The sequence below is a fragment of the Homarus americanus genome, unplaced genomic scaffold (assembly GCF_018991925.1).
Source record: "Homarus americanus isolate GMGI-L3 unplaced genomic scaffold, GMGI_Hamer_2.0 scaffold40565, whole genome shotgun sequence".
Taxonomy (NCBI): Eukaryota; Metazoa; Arthropoda; class Malacostraca; order Decapoda; family Nephropidae; genus Homarus; species Homarus americanus.
The window spans coordinates 4,651,132-4,664,208 of record NW_024735503.1 but is presented as its reverse complement, the minus strand read 5'-3'; the positions used below and the strand labels follow the sequence as shown (position 1 = coordinate 4,664,208).

Below are 13,077 nucleotides of genomic sequence, written 5' to 3'. Positions count from 1 at the left end.
GATGGTGGCAGGGTGGAGGATTTTGGGAGGGTGGAGGATGGTGGCAGGGTGGAGGTTGGTGGGGTGGAGGATGGTTGGAGGGTGGAGGTTGGTGGGGTGGGGAGGTTGGTGGGGGGTGGGGATGGTGGCAGGGTGGGAGGATGGTGGGAGGTGGAGATGGTGACAGGGTGGAGGTTGGTGGGAGGTGGTGGAGGATGGTGGGAGGGTGGAGGTTGGTGGGGTGGAGGGATGGTGGGGAGGTGGGGATGGTGGGAGGGTGGAGGATGGTGGGAGGGTGGAGGGATGGTGGGAGGTGGAGGTTGGTGGGGAGGGGTGGGGGATGGTGGCAGGGTGGAGGGGGTGGTGGGAGGGTGGAGGATGGTGACAGGGGGTGGAGGAGGTTGGTGGGAGGGTGGAGGGATGGTGGAGGGTGGGGGATGGTGGGAGGGTGGAGGGATGGTGGGAGGGTGGAGGTTGGTGGTGGGTGGGGGATGGTGGCAGGGGTGGGGATGGTGGGAGGGTGGAGGGTGTGGTGGTATGGTGGGGGATGGTGGCAGGGGTGGGGATGGTGGCAGGGTGGAGGATGGTGGGAGGTGGAGGATGGTGGGAGGGTGGAGGATGGTGGGAGGGTGGAGGTTGGTGGTAGGGTGGAGGATGGTGGGAGTGAGGGGATGGTGAGCAGGGTGGGGGATGGTGGCAGGGTGGGGGGAGGTGGCAGGGTGGAGGATGGTGGGAGGGTGGAGGGATGGTGGGAGGGTGGAGGGATGGTGGGAGGGTGGAGGAGGATGGTGGAGGGTGGAGGTTGGTGGTAGGGTGGAGGGATGGTGGCAGGGTGGGGATGGTGACAGGGTGGAGGGGGATGGTGTAGGGTGGGGGAGGTGGCAGGTGGAGGATGGTGGGAGGGTGGAGATGGTGGGAGGTGGAGGTTGGTGGTAGGGTGGAGGATGGTGGCAGGTGGGGATGGAGGCAGGATGGGGGTGGGGTGGGACAGGTGGAAGGTGAGGGTGGAGGATGCTGGGAGGATGGAGGTTGGTGGTTGGGAGGGATGATGGCAGGGTGGAGGATGGTGAGTGTGGAGGTTGGTGGTAGGGTTTTGATGGTGGCAGGGTGGGGGATGGAGGCAGGGGTGAGGGATGGTGAGGGTGGAGGTTGGTGGTAGGTGGGATGGCAGGGGTGGGGGATGGTGGAGGGTGAGGATGGTGAGTGGGTGGAGGATGGTGGTAAGGTGGGGGTGGTGGGAGGGTGGAGGATGGTGGAGGGTGGAGGATGGTGAGGGTGGAGGATGGTAAGGTGAGGTGGAGGGTGAGGATGGTGGGTGGGTGAGGATGGCAAGGGTGATGGTGGCAGGGTGGGGATAGGGTGGAGAGGTGATGGTGGAGGTTGGTGGTAGGGTGGGGGATGGTGGCAGGGTGGAGGATGGTGGAGGGTGGAGGTTGGTGGTAGGGGTGGGGGGATGGCAGGGTGGAGGATGGTGATGGTGAGGTTGGTGGAGGGTGGGGATGGTAAGGTGGTGATGATGGTGACGGTGTGATATTGGTGCAGGGCAGCGGGTGTGAGGGTGATGACGGTGGACGGTGGAGGTTGGTAGTAGGGTGGATGCAGGCGGGTGATACGTGACGGTGGAGGTCCGTGGTAGGCGGGGGATAAGACTAGGGGAGGATGACGGTGACGGTGATATTGGTGGCAGGGCGGTATTGGCAAGGGTGATGACGGCGGGATGGTGGTGTTGGCAGAAAGTGGTGACGGTGCAGTGGGTGAGGATTGTGACGGTGGAGGCTGGTGGGGGGGTGAGTTCAGTGCAGGCAGGACGTTGCATTGGAGGTGATAACTTGTTATCAACAGGTTAGGAGAGCCTGGTACTGATGGTGAACCAGACGGATCACTACTAGATGTACAGCCGTAAGCAGCAACTACTAGTGGGTCATTATACAAAAGCACCTGCCATCAGCAACAACCAAGAGGCAGAAGTCAGGTGAAGGTGGCACAGGTGTCACCTACTGTACCGGAGGTGGTGACTTTGCTGACGACGGGAGGATCTTTTGAGGTGAACCAGAGTTGACACCATCCACTGTGTGGGTACTCCTGGTGACACCAAGTAGTCTCACGCAGGGTTCTCCGTCTGTACAGAGGATTACATGTTTTAATTAATTTCATTTCATTCATTCATAAATAATTGTACAAGTACAGAAACAGTTAAAGGTATGTCATATCAGTGAAAGTGGGTCCCAAAGGCCTATCGTTCGCTGAACTAGCATGACTCTTAAATTCGTTGTTGTATAACCTTATCCAAGAGGTCGTATCTAAACTAAGTCACACCAAACCTGGGTTCAGATTTATCTTAAGGATCCCAACAAACATAACTAAGGAACTGCATTATTTTTATCCACGAGCCTAAACCTAATTTAAGGGACCCCATCATACCAATTCGGAAACTCACTTAAGGTAGAAGCCGCCTGACAGGCCAGGAGACACTACTCACCTGGGTTGGGGTCCGAGAAGGCGGAGTACAAGTGAATGGTGGTGTTGAAAATTTTTGTTTCCTGCCAGTGTTTGTTCCTCCACTCGATGCTGTAGGAGAGACATGTGTGTGTGACTACAGGTGGTACAGTTACACCATTAACTTAAGTACGATCTAGAGATATCAGGATAATAGTGAATATAAACGTCAGAACCAGTACTCACTGGAAGAGTGTTGGTAGTAAGTTACAACTTCGACGTTTGTTTGTGTTGTACAGGAAATTTACAGGCAGGTTCGGGTGGTGTTTGGTTAATTGTTCCTTCGTGGTCTCGTTGAACCAAGACACCACCAAGTCTAACTCCAGCGCTATTTGATTACTCTCGGTAAGTTCTCCATCTTGCAATTACACCTCTCGACCTCATCTGTTTATATTTATAGACTAGAATCACATATCGAAATACCAATACTCATAAACAATTTATATCTTTAGCCAATATAAAATGAACTAAATATCAATATCAAATAAAAATACTTGTTCGTACCGTTGATGGGATAGTAATATTGCGGGAGCATGGCGCCATCACGCTTCACAATGATGTACACCATATATACTATGACAAAAACCACCACAATCACAAACAACCTGTAGGTGACACAAAGGCATTAAATCATCAACATACTGACATTATTTTAGTTCACATTTTCACATCCTAATATTTATTTGACAATCAATGGCCAAAAAACAGGACACCTACCATGGTTCAGCTACCCAGTACAACACATACCATGGTTCAGTTATCCAGTACAACACATACCATGGTTCAGCTACCCAGTACAACACATACCATGATTCAGTTATCCAGTACAACACATACCATGGTTCAGCTACCCAGTACAACACATACCATGATTCAGTTATCCAGTACAACACATACCATGGTTCAGCTACCCAGTACAACACATACCATGATTCAGTTATCCAGTACAACACATACCATGGTTCAGCTACCCAGTACAACACATACCATGGTTAGCTACCAGTACAACACATACCATGGTTCAGCTACCCAGTACAACACATACCATGGTTCAGTTATCCAGTACAACACATACCATGGTTCAGCTTCCCATAACACATACCATGGTTCAGCTACCCAATACAACACATACCATAGTTCAGCTACCAATACAACACATACCATGGTTCAGGGTACCCAGGACAACACATACCATGGTGTTTTTTTTTTTTTTTCCAGGTTAAGGTGGGAAAGGATGGAAGGCATGCTGGGGCTCAAGGCACAGCCAGACATGAGGGATGGAGAAGTCACAACATATAGTCGTGGGGAAAGGTTGGAAAAGAAGTTTAATGAGTTAAACAGAGGGGACGACGCCCTTGTTTACATATTACAGAGTTTGTTGGCTAACTAAGCTAACCTAGGATTTAGAATGAGGTTGCACAATGGTTATTTTAGTAGACAATGACTAGATTGATTTTACAATTACAAGTTTATTAACATCTTATACTGTATTACGTTATGGACTCACTTGATTGTGACTTGTTAAATGTGAATTTATATCATCTAAGTTTTAATCTAAGGTGGATCACTGTGGCGGACATAGATGGGTCGCGGGTTGGGTTGTTGTAGGGGCAGACTCCGGGGCACCAGGCGTGGGGTCTCCCGATGTCTTCCCGCGTAGGTGGTCTGGGCTGTGAGGTCGTCCAGAGCTTGTCCAAACCTTCTTCCCTAGGCGATGGAACCTGAAGTTGAGGGCCTTGTTTTATTTCTAGGTTGATGGTTTCACTGTCCCTGGTAGGGTGGCGCTGGCCACTGGCTGACCTCAAACACTTGTTTTGGAAGCTCTGTAGTTGTTGTAGTCTAGTCTTCCCGAGTGTGACGAGTGGTATAGATGGGTACTCCAACACAGGCCTCACCAGCGCTTGTACAGGTGAACTTGTATCTTCTCAGGCATCAATTTAAAACGTTTTAATTTGGCTGCGGCGACTTTGGATTTATTTAGTCTGTCCTACGTGGGGAATGATGCCCGTCCGAGAAATGATGAGGCCGAGCAACCTGCCTTGTTTAGAGTACTCAATCTCTTCGTCGTCGATCATCGATGGGGCCGGTTTGAATTTGGCTATGGGTATGACCTCAAATTTCGTTTTGTTTGTTTTATTTTCCATTTATGTTCATACTCCGAGATCTCTATTGCCCGAGCAGTGAGTCGCGCCATCCTTGCTGTGGACCTTCCTGGGCAGGTGACGATCTGTGTTACATCGTCGGCATACATGACGTACTGCTGCCGACGATTGGGGGTGGCAGGTCAGCCGTGTACAGTGTGTAGGGTTGGTGAGAGACAAGAGCCCTGAGGCACGCCGCTCGATAGTGAGAATTCTTCTCCAAAATGTTCTTGCATCTTGATTTTGGCTCTGCGGTCCATAATGAAGTTACACAGCAGGCGCGTCAGATTTTCGGTTAGCCCCAGTTGTATGATCTTATACTGCAGCCCTGCGTGCCAAACTTTGTCAAACGCTTTGCTGACGTCCCTCAGTACTATATTGCACTGCAGGCGGCCAGTCATGGCATTGGCGATCTGCTCGTAGGCCTGAGCTATGGCGGTGGACGTGCCTTTGTACTGGCGGAAGCCGAACTGGTGGGGATTATGCACGTCTTCGTCCTCCAGATACATCCGCAATCGCTTGTTGACTATTTTTTCGAATATTTTGGGAGGTACCTCTAGCAGCGACATTGGTCGAAAGTTTTCGACTTTGTTTGGAGGCTTCCCTGCTTTTGGTATGAGGCGAATAACAGCAATTTTGAACATCTTAGGGAAGTATCCAGAGGCGAGGCAGGCGTTGCATGTTGTCGGGGAGTTGAGCCAGGATCTTCTTGTTAATGTGACTTTGACCAGGTGATTTGTATTTAAACCCTTTTATGACGGCTGACACATCTGCAGGAACTATGCGCTCCTTCAGGTAGCTTCAATCAACCAGTCTAGTGAAGTCAGCCCGTGGGAGCGGCTGGAGCAGGTGCTGATGGTCCTGCAACTGACCTAAAATGTCCTCCTCAAACTCCCTGTCGAAGCCCTCGTTCTCCTGTTCACTAATGGTAATACCATGGTTCAGCTACCCAGTACAACACATACCATGGTTCAGCTACCCAATACAACACATACCATGGTTCAGCTACCCAATACAACACATATCATAGTTCAGCTATCCAGCACAACACATACCATGGTTCAGCTACCCAGTACAACACATATCATAGTTCAGCTATCCAGCACAACACATACCATGGTTCAGCTACCCAATACAACACATACCATGGTTCAGCTACCCAGTACAACACATATCATAGTTCAGCTATCCAGCACAACACATACCATGGTTCAGGTACCCAGTACAACACATACCATGGTTCAGCTACCCAGTACAACACATACCATGGTTCAGCTACCCAATACAACACATACCATGGTTCAGCTACCCAATACAACACATACCATGGTTCAGCTACCCAGTACAACACATACCATGGTTTATTACCCAATAGCTTACATACCATGGTTCTTCTGGTACAACACATATCATAGTTCAATATCCTTTAACACATACCATGGTTCAAGCTACCCAATACCTTACCCTTACCATGGTTCGGCTACAGTACAACACATATCATAGTTCAGCTATCCAACTGCCCGCACCATGATTCAGCTACCCCAGTACAACATACATGGTTCAGCTACAGTGATGCAACATACCATGGTTCAGCTACCCAGTACAACACATACCATGGTTCAGTTACCCAGTACAACACATACCATGGTTCAGCTACCCAGTACAACACATACCATGGTTCAGTTACCCAGTACAACACATACCATGGTTCAGCTACCCAGTACAACACATACCATGATTCAGTTATCCAGTACAACACATACCATGGTTCAGCTACCCAGTACAACACATACCATGGTTCAGCTACCCAGTACAACACATACCATGGTTCAGCTACCCAGTACAACACATACCATGGTTCAGCTACCCAGTACAACACATATCATAGTTCAGCTATCCAGTACAACACATACCATGGTTCAGCTACCCAGTACAACACATACCATAATTCAGCTATCCAGGACAACACATACCATGGTTCAGCTACCAGGTACAATAAAAAGTGAATAAAATAAACGAATATATAAATTGCTACTATAAGCAAACCTTTTGACTATAGAGAGAAGCAAACCTATCCCAAGAGCTGTCAGTTTAAAATAAAGTCAGCTCATCTCAAAGACTTGCTCATTGGAGTAGACTTCTTGTGATTGAAGGGGGGGGGGGGACTTTAGAGACTTGCAAAAATGCGCCACTGAATGTAATAGTAACAAAATAATGTATATATTTTATATCGTTTTAGAAAGCATATTACTTTTTTACAAAATTGACTTGCTTGAACTGCTATATTATGTATGACCTGATAGGCTGACCCATGACGCTAACATTAACAACATTATTGTGTCAACCCTCGTGACCGGAAGCAGGTTGACCCCAATATCACTAGCTGTCACATCTCAGAGGAGGGGATTGATTACGACCCGAGTTGACAAGTGTCGATTATGACCTCACTGCCAGGGAGGGGATGTTAGGCCCGGCAAAATCTTCTCTTTAATGATGACCTGAGTTGACAAGGGTCACTCACACGCAAGAAATGTGACCTGAGCTGACATCACTGTCAGAATTAAAACTAAAACTAACACTAAACGTTGTCCTCAAACTACCTTTCACTAAATTCTTAAACAGTAAAACAGAAAAATTAATAAATATTTTTGTCTTCAAACTTTGGGAGGTTTTTAATTTCTTCAGAATTTCATGAATTGTAAGGGGGGATTATCCCTAACATCCCGAAGATCTACACTATGGTTTTGGTGCAACTTGGAATATCATAATTATGTATTTTCATCAACAAGTAAGGTAATACAGTTCATTATATTGTATAAGTAATGGTGTTAAAGTTTCGCGTGGCCTTGGAAAGCCTTGGCTTTATGACTTAATTGTTTAGTTTTGGCATTATTAATTTACAATGGCTTACGGCTTCGAAGCAGGAGGCTTGGCTTCGGCCCCAAGGCTGTTACACACACATTTCAGGTAATAATGATACACACATACAGGTAATAGTGCCACACACGCATACAGGTAACAGTGCCACACACATACAGGTAATAGTGACACACACATACAGGTAATAGTGCCACACATGCATACAGGTAATAGTGCCACACACATACAGGTAATAGTGCCACACATGCATACAGGTAATACTGCCACACACATACAGGTAATAGTGCCACACGCATACAGGTAATAGTGCCACACACGCATACAGGTAATAGTGCCACACATGCATCTGGGTAACAGTGCCACACACACATACAGGTATGGTACCACATACAGGTAATAGTGCCACACATGCTGCATACAGGTAATACTACCACACACATACAGGTAATGGTGCCACACGCATACAGATATGTAAGTGCCACACACGCATACAGGTATGGTGCCACATGCATACAGGTAATAGTGCCACACATGCATACAGGTATGGTGCCACACATGCATACAGGTAATAGTGCCACACATGCATACAGGTATGGTGCCACACACATACAGGTGTAGTGCCACACACACACTTTGGGTAATAGTTGCCACACACGCATATAGGTATGGTGCCACACACACGCATATAGGTAATGGTGCCACACATGCATGTAATTGTGGTGCCCACACACACATACAGGTAATAGTGCCACACATGCATACAAGTAATGGTGCCACACACGCATACAGGTAATAGTGCCGCATACAGGTATGAGTCACCACACACGCATATAGGTAATAGTGCCACACGCATAGGTAATAATTGCCACACACGTTCAGGTAATAATGTCTCTTACATACAGGTGTGAATTGCCACACACGCATACAGGTAATAGTGCCACACACGCATATAGGTAATAGTGCCATACACGTTCAGGTAATAATGCCTCACACATACAGGTAATAGTGCCACACATGCATACAGGTAATAGTGCTCCACACATGCATACAGGTAATAGTGCTACACACATACAGGTAATAGTGCCACACACGCATACAGGTAATAGTGCCACACACATACAGGTAATAGTGCCACACACACATACAGGTAATAGTGCCACACACATAAAGGTAATAGTGCCACACACGAATACAGGTAATAGTGCCACACACGTTCAGGTAATGATGCCACACACGCATACGGTAGCAGTGCCACACACGCATACAGGTAATAATTCACCACACACGCATATAGGTAATAATTGCATACGTTCAGGTAATAATGCCTCACGCACAGGTAATAGTGCCACCACGGCATACGGGTAATAGTGCCACACACATGCAGATGTCGACACACGCACGGGTAATGGTGCCACGCATACGGGTAATGGTGCCACCTGTGCATACAGGTAATGGTGCCACGTACAGTGGCAGTTACACACGTTCAGGTAATAATGTCTCACATAGGGTAATAGTGCCACACACGCATATAGGTAATAGTGCCACACGTTCGGGTAATAATGCCTCCGCACATACGTTATCGTGCACACGCATACAGGTGTGGTGCACACACATACGGGTAATGGTGCCACACACGCACCATGGGTATGGTGCCGTTCAGGTATGGTGCCACACACGCATACAGTAGCAGGTACCACACACGCATACAGGTAATAGTGCCACACACGCATATAGGTAATAGTGCCATACACGTTCAGGTAATAATGCCTCACACATACAGGTAATAGTGCCACACATGCATACAGGTAATAGTGCTCCACACATGCATACAGGTAATAGTGCTACACACATACAGGTAATAGTGCCACACACGCATACAGGTAATAGTGCCACACACATACAGGTAATAGTGCCACACATGCATACAGGTAATAGTGCCACACACATAAAGGTAATAGTGCCACACACGAATACAGGTAATAGTGCCACACACACATACAGGTAATAGTGCCACACACGCATACAGGTAATAGTGCTACACACATACAGGTAATAGTGCCATACACATACAGGTAATAGTGCCACACACACACACATATAGGTGTAGTGATGGGTTGTCAGACCACAGCTTACATCTCAGAAACTCTAGGCCTTCCCTAGGTCAAGTGTAAGGGTATCCCTCGCAGGTGCTCAAGGATGTTGTAAATCAACTAGCTCCCCCTCCCATGTCACACATGTAAGAGGGCACCAGCCGGCTCTCTCCCAATATACACAATGTCCTACACCGCAGAGGGGGGCCAGTCTTGACCCGACATTAGGGGGGTCAAGTGTAACTCTGCGGTTGACCAAGGATTGTAAATCAGCGTAGCTCCCCTCCCATGTGACATGTGGCCCCAACAAAACATGTAAGAAGGCACCAGCCGACTCTCTTCCAATATACAATAACCTACTCTCTGAACAAAGGCTGGACCTGACCTCACATTAGCCAGGTCAAATGTAACCCTTGGAGCCCAACTCAAGGGGCCACAAATCAACCAGGGCCTCTCGTGTCACACGGCCCCACCTGATGACTTCTCCTTACATCTCAGAAACTCCAGTCTGACCCGACGTTTGGGAGGTCAAGTGTAGGGGAACTCTCACGGTTGCTCTCCCAATATACACACGGCCCCACCTGATGACTTTCCCAGATAGTTCTGAAAAGTCCAGACCTGACCTCACATTTGCGAGGTCAAATGTAAGGAGACCCTTCGCCTCCCAATATATAGGACGTGCTAGTCCTCCCTCGGTGAATTCGCAGAGAGAGAGTTGTCTTGTAACAAGGTGGCCAGCTACTACACCACCAGGCCTGCTCGAGAGAAGTCAAGGGCCGGAGGCAAGTCGCCTCCGGTCTGGACCGAGACTTCCCTCCGGCGCCCAGCTAAGCAGTCTCCCATAGAGACAACCCAGGACTACCTGCTAGGCCTCCCCTAGGTCACGTGAGTGTTTGTCAGAGCTTTCCATGGGATGAGTTACCTGCGTGGGAAGTGTATTCATTTCATGTTCGTGTCCGAGAATCAGAGTGTCTAGTAACGTAATATGATGTCCTAGTAACGTAAATATAATGTCCTAGTAACTTCAATAGAAGGTGTTATTAATGTGTCCATGTCATGTTCGTGATTAATAAAGAGTTGTAACGAAGCAGTGTTTAAGAAGTCGCCTTTAAGAACGTGATAGATGTGTATTGACGTGTAAGACACGACCAGTGTACGATAAGAGTAAATAACTATCACGGCCACGCTACCAAAGTCTTCCTCTCTTTATACTCTATCTCTATATCTTCTACTCTTAAATCTTTGTCTCATTACATAGGTAATAGTGCCACACACATACAGGTAATACACACACACGCATACAGGTAATAGTGCTACACACATACAGGTAATAGTGCCACACACGAATACAGGTAATAGTGCCACACACATAAAGGTAATAGTGCCACACATGCATACAGGTAATAGTGCCACACACACACATATAGGTAATAGTGCCACACACATACAGGTAATAGTGCCACACGCATACAGGCAATAGTGCCACACACACACTTACAGGTAATAGTGCCACACACGCATACAGGTAATAGTGCCACACATGCATACAGGTAATAGTGCCACACATGCATACAGGTAATAGTGCCACACACGCATACAGGTAATCGTGCTACACACATACAGGTAATAGTGCCACACACACACACAAACACAGGTAATAGTGACACACACATACACTGAACAGTGTCACACACATACGGGTAATAGTGCCACACAGAGGTAATAGTGCCACACACACATACAGGTAATAGTGCCACACACGAATACAGGTAATAGTGCCACACACACATACAGGTAATAGTGCAACGCGTATATACAGGTAATAGTGCCACACACACACACAAACACAGGTAATAGTGACACACACATACACTGAACAGTGTCACACACATACGGGTAATAGTGCCACACATAGAGGTAATAGTGCCACACACATATACAGGTTATAGTGCCACACACATACAGGTAATAGTGCCACACACATACAGGTAATAGTGACACACACACATACAGGTAATAGTGCCACACACATACAGGTAATAGTGCCACACACATACAGGGAATAGTGCCACAAACATCTAGGTAATAGTGTCACACACATACATGTAATAGTGCCACACACATACAGGTAATAGTAACACACACATACAGGTAATAGACACCCACACACACACATACAGTAATAGTGCCATACACATATACAGGAATGCCACATACACATACAGGAATAGTTACAAACATATAGTAATAGTGCCACACACATACAGGTAATAGTGCCACACACATACAGATAATGGTGCCACACACATACAGGTAATAGTGCCATACACATACAGAATAGTGCCACAAACATATAGGTAATAGTGTCACACACATACAGGCCAATAATTGCCACACACATACAGGTAATAATAGCACACACATACAGGTAATAGTGCCACACACACACACACACACACACACAATGTAATAGTGTGACACACACATACAGGTAATAGTGCCACACACACACACACACATACCGGTAATAGTGCCACACACACACAGGTAATAGTACCACACACACACATACAGGTAATAGTGCCGCACACACATACATGTAATAGTGCCACACCCATACAGTTAACAGTGCCACACACATACAGTTAACAGTGCCACACACACATACAGGTTATAGTGCCACACACATACAGTTAACAGTGCCACACACACATACAGGTTATAGTGCCACACCCATACAGTTAACAGTGCCACACACACAGTTAACAGTGCCACACACACATACAGGTTATAGTGCCACACCCATACAGTTAACAGTGCCACACACACAGTTAACAGTGCCACACACACACACACATACAGGTTATAGTGCCACACACACAGTTAACAGTGCCACACACACACAGAAACAACGACACTTACCTCATTAACTTGCAGGCAGCCATCAGGAAGGAGAACTCCAACTAGAAGAACAAGTCCATGTATTGGGAGGCCCGTGTGATGAGATAAACTTTGGCATTTGAAAGTGATAATGTTGATAACGAGAGATAAGATAAGGGTTACTATATGTGCCATATATTTATAATGCTTAACTGGTTGGCCTGAGCTAGAACTCATAGGTAAAGTCAACAACTAGAATGTTAATTACACGAAAACTTTACCTTAACTAGATACGTTCAATCATCACTAGGCTGAGATTTGTTCCCTAAGCAGTGCCGACACTGCCGAGTGAACCCATCTCTAAGAGCCCCGCCTCCCTTGCAGCTCAATGGCTCATACATAATGTTCGATTAATATTGATATATGACAAATAAATTAATTTATAACTGTTGCGAACACTCTATTCTTGGTCACTCGAATGCCGAATTTAATGTCTGTAAAGATATATAACTGCTTGAAAAAAAAAAGTTTCACGAAATGAATGTAAAAAAAGAAAAGAAAACATTTACCGTCCAAGTCACAAACAAATTTACGCTTTCGGAGAACACATT

The 13,077-nt window shown here is 46.9% G+C and overlaps 1 long non-coding RNA gene across 2 annotated transcripts; it reads right to left on the bottom strand.

The window, feature by feature from the left end:
• Window positions 1–2,468: 2,468 nt before the first annotated feature.
• On the bottom strand, window positions 2,469–12,846 carry LOC121871135. Of its 2 annotated transcripts, XR_006089837.1 has the most exons (4): window positions 12,509–12,846; window positions 2,980–3,080; window positions 2,662–2,859; window positions 2,469–2,547 (listed from the first exon to the last, which is right to left on the bottom strand). It is a non-coding gene; the product is annotated as an uncharacterized LOC121871135 (long non-coding RNA). The 2 variants fall into 2 exon arrangements; XR_006089838.1 differs by lacking the exon at window positions 2,980–3,080 and having other exon boundaries at window positions 12,509–12,792.
• Window positions 12,847–13,077: the final 231 nt, after the last annotated feature.